Here is a 14,157-nt window from a genome sequence, read left to right on the forward strand (position 1 = left end):
TCCTTCTTACCTTCCTCTTTCTTTTGGCAATAATGTCAATAGTATTGTGTTTTTAATTTCAAATTCCAGTTGTGTATTGCTGGTATATAGGAAGGCAGTTGACTTTTGCACACTTTGTACCTTTTTTGTATTAACTTTGTATCTTTCAACCTTGCTACAAGACTTACTTATAACCTAGCCTTGTTAGTACCAAGGAGTTTTTGTTGCTGACTTTGGAATTTTCTACATAGATAATCATGTCCTCTGCAAATAAAGACAGTTTTATTTCTTCCTTCTCAATCTGTATACCTTTTATTTTCTTGTCTCATTTTATTGCCTTAGCCGAGACTTTCAGTACAGTGCGTGATGAAAGTGGATGTCCTTACTTTGTTTCTCATCTTAAAAAGAAAGCACCTAGTTTTCACCATTAAGTATTATGTAGGGTTTTTGTATATGTCCTTAACAAGTTGAGGAAGTTCTCCTCTATTCCAGAAAAATAGAACCAAGAGGATATATATTATATAAAATCGTGGAGATATACCTGACATTGCACTTACTATTTTTTTAAGCTTTTGTTTTTAAGTAATTCTACACCCAACATGGGGCTCGAACTCACAACGCTGAGATCAAGGGTCACATGCTCCATTGACTGAGACAGCCAGGTGCCCCCCTGATATTTCATTTAGACAACTATTTCTAGGAATCCATGTATTTTACCCGGACTTATTACAGAGTGTTCAGCACCTCTATTAATGTCTATAACACGGTTCTCAACATGCTAAGCAAAAACTATAGTTAGAAATATCATTTTTAGATGTTTCTTTACATGTTTCTTTAAAGATTTCTCTATATGCATTACACAAAAATATACATAAACATTACATATAATATATATTTGCCCTAATGCCAATATCCTCTCATTCTGCCACACAAATGACACACATATTACACCTTTTATGTTGTCTCTGAGGTCATCAGGGCTCTGTTCATTTTATAATATCTCTTTTCTCTCTGTTCTTCAGATTGGATACTTCCTGCAGGTCCACTGATTCTTTCCTTGGCTGTGTCCAGCCAACTAATGGTTCCATCAAAGGAATTCTTCATTTCTTTTTGACCTTCTCTTAGACTTTCCATCATTGCCTACATCACTCATTTGTGCTTGCATGCTGTCTACTTTTTTCCATTAGAGTCTTAGCATGTTAATTATCATCATTTTAAGTTCCCAGCCTGATGACTCCTACATACTTTTTCATATCTGAGTCTGGTCTGATGCATGCTCTGTCTCTTCAAACTATGTTGTCTACCGAAAGCTGAATGTGATGTATTTGGAAAGGGGAATGAGGCAAATAGGACTTTAGTGCATTGGTGGGCAGATGTAGGGGGCGGGGAACGTTTCCTGCGGCCCTATGATTAGGTCTCAGTCTCTGGTGAGCCTGTGTCCCTGGGCTGCAACCTTTACAAGTGTTTCTCAGTCCTACTCACTGCCACCACCCCCACCACCTCCCCGCTTCCTGATTTCTTAGGTGAAACAAGAAGTCTAGAATGGGCTGCAATTGGGCATTTCTCTTCTTCCACGTCCATTAGGCTTTGGTAAAATCCCATGTGGTGAGGCTTTAGTGAAATGTCTAATCTATTTTGATGACAGACCTTGTAAGAACAGAATCCTCCAGGAGCACCTGGGTGGCTCAGTCAGATAAGCATCTGACTCTTGATTTCAGCTCAGGTCATGATCTCAGAGTTGTGGGATCAAGCCCTGCATCAGGCTCTCTGCTGGGAATGGAGCCTGCTTGAGATTCTCTCTCTCTCTCTCTCTCTCTGCCCCTCCCCAACTCTAAAGCAAAAAGAAAAATAAAAAAGAACAGTCTTCTGATAGTGTTTTAAATGGCTATCTTGCCCTCTCAGTGCTGGAGGCACAAGGGGATTTTCCTCTGATTTTCCCTGTCAGAACATGGTAGAGCTCCTGGAAATAAAACTCATAAAAGTGTGTTCACCACCTCGTCCCCTCCCTCACTAAGCCTGGGTTTCTCCGTAGTTTTTAATTTTCGAGGATGTTCACCGCACTGAACCACCAGCAATTTGTCAATTATACTTCAGGTTTTCCTACCGTGGCCAAGTTCCCACGGAGGTTTCTGCCTACAGGTTTCAGCTCCAGTAAGTTATGATTCTCTATCCATCTCATCTCTCTAATTTTGGGGGCAGTGGTTCTCCCTGTGGCCTCAGTTCTCTTTTGAATCTAAGAAATGTTGTTGATTTTCCATTCATTCATCTTTTCTTCCCCTCTTGTGTGAACAGGTGTGATGACTTCCAAGCTTTTTATGTTCTGGACCAAACACCAAAAGTCCTAGCATCTTTTCTTCCTTTCCTTTCCTTTCCTTTCCTTTCCTTTCCTTTCCTTTCCTTTCCTTTCCTTTCCTTTCCTTTCCTTTCCTTTCCTTTCCTTCCTTTCTTTTTCTTCTTCTTTTTGCAAGCAACAAACATTATTTTCTCACGACTGTGGCTGGGATGTTCTTCTGGTGTGGACAGCTTTGACGGGGCTAGATGATTTCAGATGGCCTCACTCCCATGTTGGAAGTTAGGCTGGTCCAGGAGGTCTCAGCTGAGATGACTCATGTTGCTCCATTGCCCAGCAAGCTAGTTGGGACTCTTTCACATGGCATTCTCAGGGAGCCAAAAAGCAAGACGTCTGGGAGCTCCAAAGCACAAGCACTTTCTGCACCTCCATTTATGCCGTATTTCCCACGATGTCACAGGCTAAAACAGGACATACAGCCAAGTCCAGAGTCCCACAGTCCCTCCCGGGTCGAGTGTGACACGAATGGGAAAAAAAAGTCCTGTAGCTATCCCCCCATGGCTTAGGACAGAGAGAGGTGGCAACATTGGCCATCTCTCTGTTCTCCCATTTCCTCCCTCCTTTTTCATAAAACACGCCCATCTACACGCTTCAGAATTTGCAGCCTGAGGGCCAGCCCTTCAAGCCAGCAGGGGCCAGGAATAGGCGATGATGTCCATACCCCCGACCCAGGAGGCCAGGGGACACTCTGCCTGCCGTCTTGCCTCAACCTGGGCCAGGCCACAAGCGTCTCCTCAGAAGGCGCTCCTTGGTGTTCTGTTTTCAAGTTTTCCTGTGGACATTATCCAAGGTCCCAGAAGAGAAGGAAGAGGCTGTGGGAAGAAGGCAAAATGGATCTGGAGCATTCCAGATCACTGGGAGAGTATGGGGATGATTGGAGGACCCACCACTCAGAGAGAGGGTCCTTATAAGGACCTCATCATCCAAGGCCCCACCTCACAGCTGGGCTCACCCAGTCCTCTGCCAGCCTCCTTTCTGGAGAACACCCCCCCCAACTTCTGCCAAGACTTCGACATTCAAGCTGCCTTCACCTCTGCTTGTTGCTTGAATAACCCCTGGGAAAGACAACAGGCATTGGCTGTTTGAAACTTAGGGAATTTACCCCCACGCACAGGCAGCCCCAGAAGGGATGTGGGTGGAGAGCAGGTGAAGGTTTCTTCTCCCTGGAGGCAGGTCATCTGGAGGGTCAGCCCACATCTGTGTGCAGGAGAATGTGTGCAGCTGGGAGTGAGGAAGACTCCTTCCACCCTGCGCAGGCACTGGGCGCTAGCTGGAGGTTCTCCACTGGGGCAGCTCCGAACCTGGAGGCTTTGCTCCTGCCCCCGGGCGGAGAAGGGGCAGCAATGACGATGTGAGTAGGGGCCCCCTCAAAGTTCCTGTGTCCTCTGGCTTCAGAGCCCGGCCGTTCTGCACCTCTGGGCAGTGAAGGATGGGCTGCCGGCCAGCAGGTGCGCAGGCCAGGGCGGTGTGAGTCCAGCTCTGCTTAGTGAGCAAGAGATGGAGGAATAAATGCACACGCCAACTACCCGTGCAAACTGCTGTTGTTCGGGAGCGGTGCGCCCCTAGGCCTGCCCCCTACCCCGAATGCAGGAACAGGTGTGCATCCCTGGGCGCTTCTGCCTTGGAATTGTGCTCGGGGCCCACTGTGGCCAGAGGCAGGGACCGCAGCCCACGAAACTCCTCCTGCCTTCCTGTTGCCAGAGATGCTGCAAGACCTGGAGTGCAAGACCCAGTGACACCCGGGGGGGGGGGGCGCCGAAGGCCCCCTCCCCTCTAATATCCCCGAGAGCTCTGCTGGAGCCTGGGTTGGCCTTTCTCCCCCACCCTCAGCTGGGGGTCCCCTGGTGGCAGACTGGGGCAGGGGCCTTGTAGCTCTTCCTGCATTCGTGGCCCAGGGCCTCCTGGAGTTTGCAGATCCGCCCAGAGCGGGGCTCGGACTCCCCCACCATGCCCCTGCTCCATGCCTGCACACTGTCCCTGGACCCCCAGGCAAAGGCTCACAAGTGGACTTCCTTCATCTCAAAGGCTCCTTCCTGCAGGGAGCTTTCAGGGCCCTCCTCCAACCCCTGGCATCCATAGACAAGGCTCACTGGGTGATGGGGGCAGGAGGGGAGGCACTGAACACTCTAGGGCATGGACATTCCTTGGGCCAGGATTCGGAGTAAGACTCGGTTTTGGTCATTAAGTAGTTCCTAAAGCTCCTCCCCCTCCAATCCTGAGTCTGTCTTTGGGGCATGTTGTGGGCAAGCAGGTGTCCTTGAGCCGAGCCTCCTTACTGGGCACTAAGAGTATGGCAGTGGGACAGACCCCGTGCTCCCCTTTGGAGAGGAGAGATGAAGTCCTGGCACAGCTATAGCACCAAGGGGGGGATCAGGTGGGGTGTGTGTGTTTGTGCATGTGTATGTCTTGGGGGGACAGGCCTGAGCAGAGTTGCTGGGGGTGGGGTTGGAGGAGACATGGTGAGTGGCCAGGCCAGCTTAGGGGAAAGCTCCTCTGCTAGGCAGACTCTGGTCTGGTCACTTCGGTCCCCCCTGACCAGGGCACTGTAGACTGCCAGCCGTCTTTGCCAGAGTGAGGCAAATTGGAGTCTCCCACCCTCCCCTCTGTCTCAGGGACTTCACTAGTTAGTCACCAGCTCTATGGACAGGAGCCTTTTTTTTTTTTTTTTTTTTATAATTTTTTTAAGAGGCCAGATCTCTTACTTCCCACCCAAAGTGCTTTGAGAGAAGGAGACCCTTTCTATTTCCTCATTTTCACTTTGGCCTATCCAAAGCCTCTTAATCATGAATCTTGTCTTTATTGTTCAAAATCCAGCTGTAACCAACAGAACTTTTGCAGTGATGGAAAATGTTCTGTATCTGCACCATCCAATGAAGTGGCCATTAGCCATCCGTGACCACTGAGCACTTGAAATGGGGTTAGTGCAATGTTTAATTTAATTTAAACATAAATGTCAGTAAATAGCCATGTGTGCCTAGCGGCTACTGTATTGGACTGTGTAGGAGATGATAGGGGGGCTGCCCACTTAAGGTCATGGGGCCCCAGTGTGTCAGAGCTGAAAAGGATTCTGACCCTGACCCTTCAGTTTGCAGTGAGGAAATAACGCCAGGCAGGGCACATGAACTCAGAGAATCTACGGGGAAACAAGGCAGGGGCCAGCGTCCCCAGCCTAGGCTCATGCTCTTGGCTATGCACAGGGACGCAGCAGACCCCTCCTACCTGCAGGAATGCTGCCCTAAGGGGTCCTGCCCAATCCCAAAAGGATGTGATTCCAGAGCACAAAGTTTGCCTGGGTCTAGTTCAACCCAGTTCAGCGACTCAACCTTTTTAATGAAAGAGCCCTCAAAAGAGCGACAGCTCCAGTGTCTTCAGGGGGACGCTGCCCTCTCCTCAAGCTACATGGCACCTGCAGACAGTCTGAGGGGATGGGAAGGGAGGAGAGCGTTCCTGCCAAGTTCCACATCTGCGAGCTGCACTAGTAGCAGTGTGAGCATCTGCTGTGTGCACGTAGACCCACACCAGGGCGTGTGAAGCTCTGTCCCTGAAAGGCACACCTGTACGTGGTAACGTGGAAAGCTCCCACGACCTAAAATCAGATGGGCTCGGTTCGAGTCTTGATTCTTTGATACTTCACCAAGCAATCTTGAACAAATGCCCTCCATTCTCTGGGGCTCAGTTTCCCCATGTGTAAAGTGAAAATATCATGCAGATTTCTGAGGTTCTATGTGTTTTTAGGTGGACTGTGCATGTAAATGGCTCTGTGGGGAACAGGGGTGCAGATCCTGAGCCCGGGGCTGGCTCCCATAACTGGAAGCATCATTCTGACTGACTGCCTAGCACAATAGGTTTGGTCCTCAAGAGGCTGGAGAGGGCACAGGGCTGGCTCTCTGCAAACTTCCTATCTTTGGTTGTATAAAGACCTCCACACTTCCAAGCCCCACCAATAGCAGACAGTTGGGTCATCCTCTGTGGTGGCATCTGTAGACACCAGTCAGTGTCCCTCTCCAGGTGGTGGAGGCTGGTGTGCCCAGGTCACTGTTACTACAGGGGTCCTGGTGGGAAGGAGTGTTTCCTTACTGCCTGGCATGTATCCATTCTCTCCTCACCTTGCCTGACCCTAACAGCCATCTTCAGCACATCCCTGCTCCCCTCCCCATCCACACCAGGCCTCCGTCACATCCTGGCCATGCACGGATTGCGCCCATCTTGGATGCAGGCACTAGGCTGGACACTGGGCAAACAGGGCATCAGGCTAGCAGAGCATCTGATCCCAGACAAGGCATTTAACTTATCTAAACCCACTGAGTAAAAAAGGAAATAAAAATATTTCCATGAAAGATCTCCAGGAGCATTTGATGAGAAAATGGAGGTAAAGGGTCAAATGCAGTGATTTGTAAACTTGACTGCATATTGGCATCCCCCGGGGAGCTGTCTAAGGCACTGTCGTCCTGCTGCGGCACCTGGAGCTTCTGATTTAACAGATGGGAAGATGCGACCTGGGTATTGAGGTTTTAAAAACTCCCTAGATGAGTCTAACATGCCTCCAAGTTTGAGAACTGCTGGCCTAGAATATCATCTATGCATGATGACTTGTCTGCATCTTTGATGCCCCTGCCCACCTGTCCTACCTGCTGGTGAAGGGCCCATTCCAGCCTCGCTGGTAATACATCGTCTGCACTGTTGACCATGTTGGTTCTAACTTTGAGGGGGACAGGGATGTCACACCTACTTATATTCCTCAACATACTGGGGGAAGTGGCAAAGGGAGCCCACTGGGCATTTGAGTGCAGAGGTCCCTGAGGTAGACACAGCGCCCTCACTTCCTGGAGGACCAAGTATGTGAGAGGTGGGGAAAGAAGGCCCGAGAAAGCCTTATTTGGGACCTCACGCTGCCTGGGGTGATTTCAGGGCCTGGACTAGGTGATGTCCCCGCCCCCAGCCCCACACCTCTGTGGCTTCTCTTTATCTGTGCTCAGCTCCTTGGCCTCCAGTCTCTGTGAGCAGCCTCAGGGAGCTGGTGGGCCCCAAGGTGAGGAATGTGCTGATGTCTACCATGTGCAGCCCTCCCCACAGAGCCAGGGGACAGACCTCCCAGACCTTCCGGGGGAGGCTGCGGTCAGATAGGCGTAGGTGCTCCCCAGTCCTGTGGCTGGGCAGAGCTTGCAGAGAAGAAATGTGGGCGTGCCTCGAGAACTGGCTGCACTGGGGGCCAGGGCAGGACAGCAGCAGGGTTTTGGGAGAGGCGGGAAGGTTGAGGATTCCTGACCCTTCTTTCTGATTGGCAGGGGGCCAATCTTGCTGCCGCTCAGTGGTGGAACATCCCTGGGTGATAGCGGGGGTCGCTGCCCCCCAGCACAATCTTCCCGTGGCAAATAGGAGCTCCTAAAGAAAAGATCAGGGGTGCTTGGAGACCTGTAGCCTCTATAACCTCTGAGCCCCAGTGACGCCTGTAGTGAGGGCAAGTCGCTTTCAGGTGCAGGGTAGGGCAGGGGAAGGCGGGACCGATGGCAAGGCTGGGACGCTGCCACCAGGAAGCATGCAGAACATACTGCTTCTCCACCTTTCTTGCTCCTCCCGGAGCCCAACCAGAGGTGTCTCCAGGAGAGTCTGGCTGAGCCCGATAAAGCATCGCCAGCTACGTCACAGAAAAGGGACAGGCGCAAGGACAGTGAACAGTGCCTTGGTGTCCATCGAAAGATGAATGGGTAAAGAAGCTGTGGTCCATGTATACAATGGAATATTCCTCAGCCATTAGAAACGACAAATACCCACCATTTGCTTCGACGTGGATGGACCTGGAGGGTATTATGCTGAGTAAAGTAAGTCAATCGGAGAAGGACAAACATTATATGGTCTCATTCATTGGGGAATATAAAAATCGTGAAAGGGAATAAAGGGGAAAGGAGAAAAAAATGTGTGGGAAATATCAGAAAGGGAGACAGAACATGAAGACTCCTAACTCTGGGAAACGAACTAGGGGTGATGGAAGGGGAGGAGGGCGGGGGGTGGGGGTGAATGGGTGACGGGCACTGAGGGGGGCACTTGATGGGATGAGCACTGGGTGTTATTCTATATGTTGGCAAATTGAACACCAATAAAAATAAATTTATAAAAAAAAAAAAAGGACAGTGAATAGAATAATGCAAAGTAGGTGCTCCCGCCCTCCCATGGGTTCGGGTTGCTGCGGGTAGGGCCAGCGCTGGCAGGTGACTCTGGGGAGCTGCCGGGTGAGGGTGGGCGGGGGCAGAAGGCCAGGACGAAGAGGGGCTGAGCCCAGGCCAGCTGAGGTGGCTTTGGGGCAGGTGGTCTCTGTGACTCTGGGGCAGGTGGTCAGGGAGTTCTGGGGGGTCAGGGTCACGTGGGGCTCGGCTCCTTACCTGTAGAGGAAAACCAGCAGAAAGGAGGCTTTTGCTCCTGGTGAGCAGTGAGCCGCAGCAGCCTGCTCTTTGGCCGGGTGGGTATGAGTCACTCTCATTTGCCCTGCAGGCAATGGAGTCACGGAGAGGTGAAGTCACTTCCTGACATCAAGCAGGCCCTAGCGGAGCAACGGGGACCGGAGCCAGGGCTCTGGGTGCCCAGTCCCCAGCGGGTCCCCGTGCCTTCCTCCGCTCCACACTGCACGAGGCCTCTGTGGATCAGCGGCCACCTCAGGCCTGATTTCTGGAGAGTGCCCACGTGTGTGACACGGCTTTGCAGCATTCACGATAGGACGCTTGTGTACATGCACACTTGCATGCTTGGTGTGGAGGTGCGTACGTTACTTTGTGCGGGTGGAGTGGCAGGCTTGCAGATTCAGTACACACGTGCACGAGTCAGCACAAGTCTCTCCTGCCTGCCCCTCCCCTGCTAACCTCAGGACCCACCGGGTGTTCCCTCTTGCCCGGGGGAAGGGAAGAGGCCCTCTCTCCCCTCCAAGGCCCAACTTCTTCCTATTTGCCGAATCTTCATCCCTCCCACGGCCTCTCAGCCTAGCAACCTCTTTTCTTTCCTCCGTGTTTTCCATCCCTCTGTTTCCCTTGGCTTCTTCCTCCACCTGTGGGTATTGTCAGGCATCCCCTAGCCTTTGAAAACACCCTCCCTTCCTTGCCCTGGATCTCCCCTTCTCTCAGGATGTCTCCCCCAGCCCTCACCCCCCACATTCCACTACCTGTTGAGTTTCTCAGGAGGGCCTACATTTGCAACCTCCACTTCCTAACACCAGCCTCTACCCCTTAGCTTCTTGCCACCTGCCCTTCCCTAACATCCTCCTTTAAAAGAGCCCTTCCCGAGCCTGGCCCCCACTGCAGAGCTACCAAGTGGTGTGGTCTTTTCTCAGTGCCTCCCTTTCTCTCACTGGACCAGCACGTCCTCTCCACTGTACTTCAGAGATTCCCCTGGACTCTGACCTTCCTCTCCATCCTCAGTTCCACGGGACTGGTGGTGGTTTCCTGATGACCTCTCATCTCCAGCTCACACAATCTCTCTAAACCCAGCATTTTGGGGCAGATCACATCCTGCTCCAGACCTGATGGTCACTCCCCCAGGGCTGACTGAATCGCAGAGAAGCTCAGTCTAGACCTGAAAAGCGTCTGGTTCTTAGGGTTGTGCCCCCTGTGTGCCCATGACACTGAATGTGGCATAATGATTTTGTCTTCCCTGTTAGACTGTAAGCTTGGGGAGGGCAGGGACTCTGTTTTGCTCCCAGGGCCTCACATGGTGCTTAGCATATAAGCACCCAATCTCTATTGAATCAATGAGTGAGCAAATGAATGGATGAATGATGTTGGCTGTTTCTGTGTGAGAGGAGCCATGGGCGTCACAGGAGGGTTCCAAGGTTGGCTGCCCCACAAACACGTAAGCTGCTAGATCCTTCATAATCACCAGGTTGGAGGTAGGTCTCATCTTTGCTCTGCCATGGGCTCGGCTTCCTTGCTGCTTGAGCTGGTAGAAGCACAGCTCGGTGGTGCTCCAATCCTCAGGCATCAGGGTGGGCTGGAGCCCACCTCCCCCAGTGTGATCCCTACGGGGGCAGGAGAGCCCAGGGGGTCAGATGACGTGGGGTGACCCACAGACAGTGCCCATGTCCTGGTTCAGGAAGACCTTGCATTCCTCCAAACTCTTCCTCTGAACAGATGGTAAATTCTGTCCCATTTTCCATGTAGCTGGAGGATCGCAGTGGTTGTTTCTCTGACAGAGGGACAGAGGCTCAAGCCTGTGCAAGAGGGACTCAGGTAGGGGGCTCAGAGGCATGTGATGTTATGGATATCTCAGTGAGTCTTCCACTTCCCCAGGAAATCATACTACAAGGCCAAGGCTTCTGTCCAGTCCCTGTTGGAAAACAGAAACCCAGAGAGCAAATTCAGTATGCGTGTGCACGAGTTAGCGCAAGTCTCTCCTGCTCTGTGGTCCTCACCCACCACGGGGGCACAGGAAATGGGTGGTCCTGGGGTCAGGCACTTGGATAATGGCTTTCATCCATTAAGGGGACTGAGTTTCTTGAGTCCCTATTGTGCTATACCTCTGAGAACCTTGTTTCAAATGGCTCACTTTAATTGCTAGCACTAGGATGAGGAGAAGATCCTGGGCACAGAGTATTCAGCATGAAGTTCTGACTGAGGATGGGGATGGGGTGATAGTATGTGGGTGGGTCTGAGAATTCAGTTCTGTCTTAGTCTCAGGAGAATGGGGCCATGGCCTTCTGGGTGGGCCGAGGACTTCTGAGATTTGCCCTTTATCTTGCTGGCCATATCTAGAAAATGGGAGAGAGCTTCCTTTTTCCTGTCAGGGTCAGGGGTAGCAGAAGCAGAGAGGAAGCAGTTCAAACAGCAGGATGGGTTTAGCTGGGCGAGAGGCAGGACTACCCAAGAATGACAAGGCAGGGGGCCAGTCAGAGCCCCAGAGGTTCTGGGTCACACCATAAGCAGTGCAGACAGAATTGAACTTGCTGGGGCACCCAGAGGTTGACTGAAACTTTCAAAAATGACCTGAAGGTCTGGGGTAGGGAGCTGTCTTGGTCCGTTTGGGCTGTTATGGCAAAGTACCATAAACCAGGTGGCTTATCAGTCACAGAAATTTGTTTTTTCCAGTTCTAGAAGCTAGAAGTCCAAGATCAGGATGCCAGCCTGGTCAATTCTGGTGAGGGCACTCCCCTGGGTTGCAGATTGCCAACTGCTGCTTGACCCTCACATGGCAGAAAGAGGGCAAGGGAGCTCTCTGGGCATCTTTTATAAGGGCACTAGTCCCATTCATGAGGCCTCCACCTTCATGACCTAACCACCTCTCGAAGGCCCCACCTCCTAGTACCATCGCATAGGGATTAGGATTTACTAGATGGATGCGGGTGGCACAAACGTTCAGTCTGTAACAGGTGTCCATGCTGATCTTGCCATATTACTGAGTTTGTGGGGATGAAAAGAGAGAAGCTACCTGAGGGTTTGGAAGAGCCTTGGGCTTTGGGGTCCTGCCTGACCCTTTCCTTGGTCCTTAGGGTGAGATCAGGCAGGTGGGATAGGCTCTCTGGGTTTCTGTTTTCCATCAGGAACTGGACAGGAGGCTTGGCCCTGTCTTATGATTTTCCAGGAAATGGGAGACCCAGTGAGATAAAAAGGCAAAACAGAAATATTGACAATGAAGCAGGGCCCAAACTCTTGAGAAACCACTGGTGTGCAAGAGGTCAAGCTGTGCTGGGCTGCTCACAGAAAGTCCCACTGGAGGCCACACACCTGTGCCACCTACCAGTGACACCTGAGCTCCAGGCCAAGAGCCTGGGTTCCTGGGTTCTACCCTGACTGCCACTGATCCCTGTGCTCGTCCCTGCCCACTGTGCGTCAGGCTTTCCAGTTGTAAAATAGGCATTTTCTATGGTCTTTGTGTGTTCCTCAGATGGTCAAAGACAGTGAGGAAGAATGGGCCTTGCAGGGAGAAAGAGCTTTGAGTTCCAGAAAGAAGAGGGAGACAGGGAGAAAGTGAGGAGCTGAACCAGGCCCTCATGTCCAGCTTGTGGGTGAGGACCACAGAGTAGGCTCTATTGCCAAAGAGAGTCTCCTAGCGAGCTGGCTCCTCTCTGCACTGAGCCTGGCTGCATTCGTGCCTCTTTCCCTCAGCCTTTGCTGGACTGAGGGTGTGTTCTTGGGGGAGATCCTGCCCCAGGGTGAGGAAGAAAAAGTAGAATAGGTCAGGTCTCTCCCACAATGGCAGAGTCCAGAAGGCCCTGCTTCTCTTACAGCCACCCCTAAGCCCGGGCCCCTAAGAATCACTATGTTCCTGGATGCCCTCTGAGGGAGAACTTACAGGCTTGCTTGAATCAACTACGCTGGCATTAAATATAATGGCATTAAATATAATATAACCTTCGACCAAGTTCCTCTTGCCTTTGACCTCCAGGACTGCAAAGCCATTTGTTGATTGATTGATTGATTGATTCATTCATTCATTCATCCCGTAATTGTCTGTTGACTGCCTCTTCTCTGCCTGCACTGAGCTGAATGCTGGAGACACATATGGAGAAGATTCTTGCTGCCTTCAGGGAACGTCGCAGGCCTGGAGACGGACAAGGAAACTTGCAGTGACCTCTCTGGGCAGGTGAAGGCTAGGAGTGTGTCCCTCAAGCTGGACAGAGGAGGCAATGCCACATGGAGCCTATAGGTGGCAGCAGATGCCCACCACCACTGGCAGGGGCCCCTGGATACCTGGGGGCAGGTACCCTGCCAGGTGCCAGGGGGTGAAGGGTACTACGCCACCAGGTTGGCCATGGCGGGGAGCCCGACATCTTGAGTCTCTTGTCCTCAGAAAGACGTGTTTGGGCCTAAGTCCTGCTTCTTCCGTTTCTCATCCTGACGCCTTCCCGATCGTTGGGATGCTCACCCTGGCTGCTCCTGGGTGAGGGCCAAACACTGCACACGCACCAGGTACCCCCATAACAACTTTGCCAACCAGCAGGCCTCAATCCCATTTTAGAGATGCAGCAACCAAGGCTCCTGGGGAAGAAGGTGACTCCCAAGGGAGGGAGCAGGGATTCAAAGCAGCTGTGCCTGACTCTGTTTCTGTGAAGCCCAGGAGGTGGTGCCGACACACCTGCTGTTAGCAGCTGGGGGGACGTGAGGGGGCAGGGAGGGGGACCCAGCTCAGCTGAATCTTGCAGCAGGCTTTCCCCTCCAAATGAGGAGTCTGTCTTCTTTACTTGGACTATCCTTCCTCCCTCTTCACTATCCCACATTGTGTCCAGGAGAACACAATGAATGAATCCTATCTTCAGGCCTGTCGGTGCGACATTACAGTGGAAATAACATGTCAGACTTGTGTCCTGACACAAGCTTACCAAGTGTTCTCACAATTACAATCGTTATCTGATTCTGAGCTTTCCCACGAGGCTGGTAATTTTATTGTTTCCACTTTACAGATAGGGAAGTGGAGGGTCAGAGGTTTTATCTCCAAGAAGGTGCATTTCCCATTCTTCATTCCAAATAGCCTTCTGCTTTGGGACTTTGCCTTTGCCAATATCCTTTCAGAAAATATTTTTGCTTCTTCCTTTTTTTCCCCCCAAGTTTTCGATCCTTCTAAGCCCCGAGTGTGCCCCTCCTCCAGACAGCTTATTTGGAGGCTTGCCCAAACACTGGCCTTGCCTCCCCTTGGACTCCTGCTCCTTTCCCCACTGGGCGCTCATAGCTAGCAAGGCACAGCTCGATGTTAGGGAGGCAGCACGGGGTGGTGAGAGGCCACAGCGCTCATGGGATGTGCCCGATTGCAGGCGCCTCCTCTTTACTCCCTGTGTGACTCTGAGCAACCTACCTAACTTCCTGGGCCTCTTCTGAGCCCCTCCGTAATGATGGGCTTAATCATACCACCCACCT

The sequence above is a fragment of the Canis lupus genome, chromosome 12 (assembly GCF_048164855.1).
Source record: "Canis lupus baileyi chromosome 12, mCanLup2.hap1, whole genome shotgun sequence".
Lineage (NCBI taxonomy): Eukaryota > Metazoa > Chordata > Mammalia > Carnivora > Canidae > Canis > Canis lupus.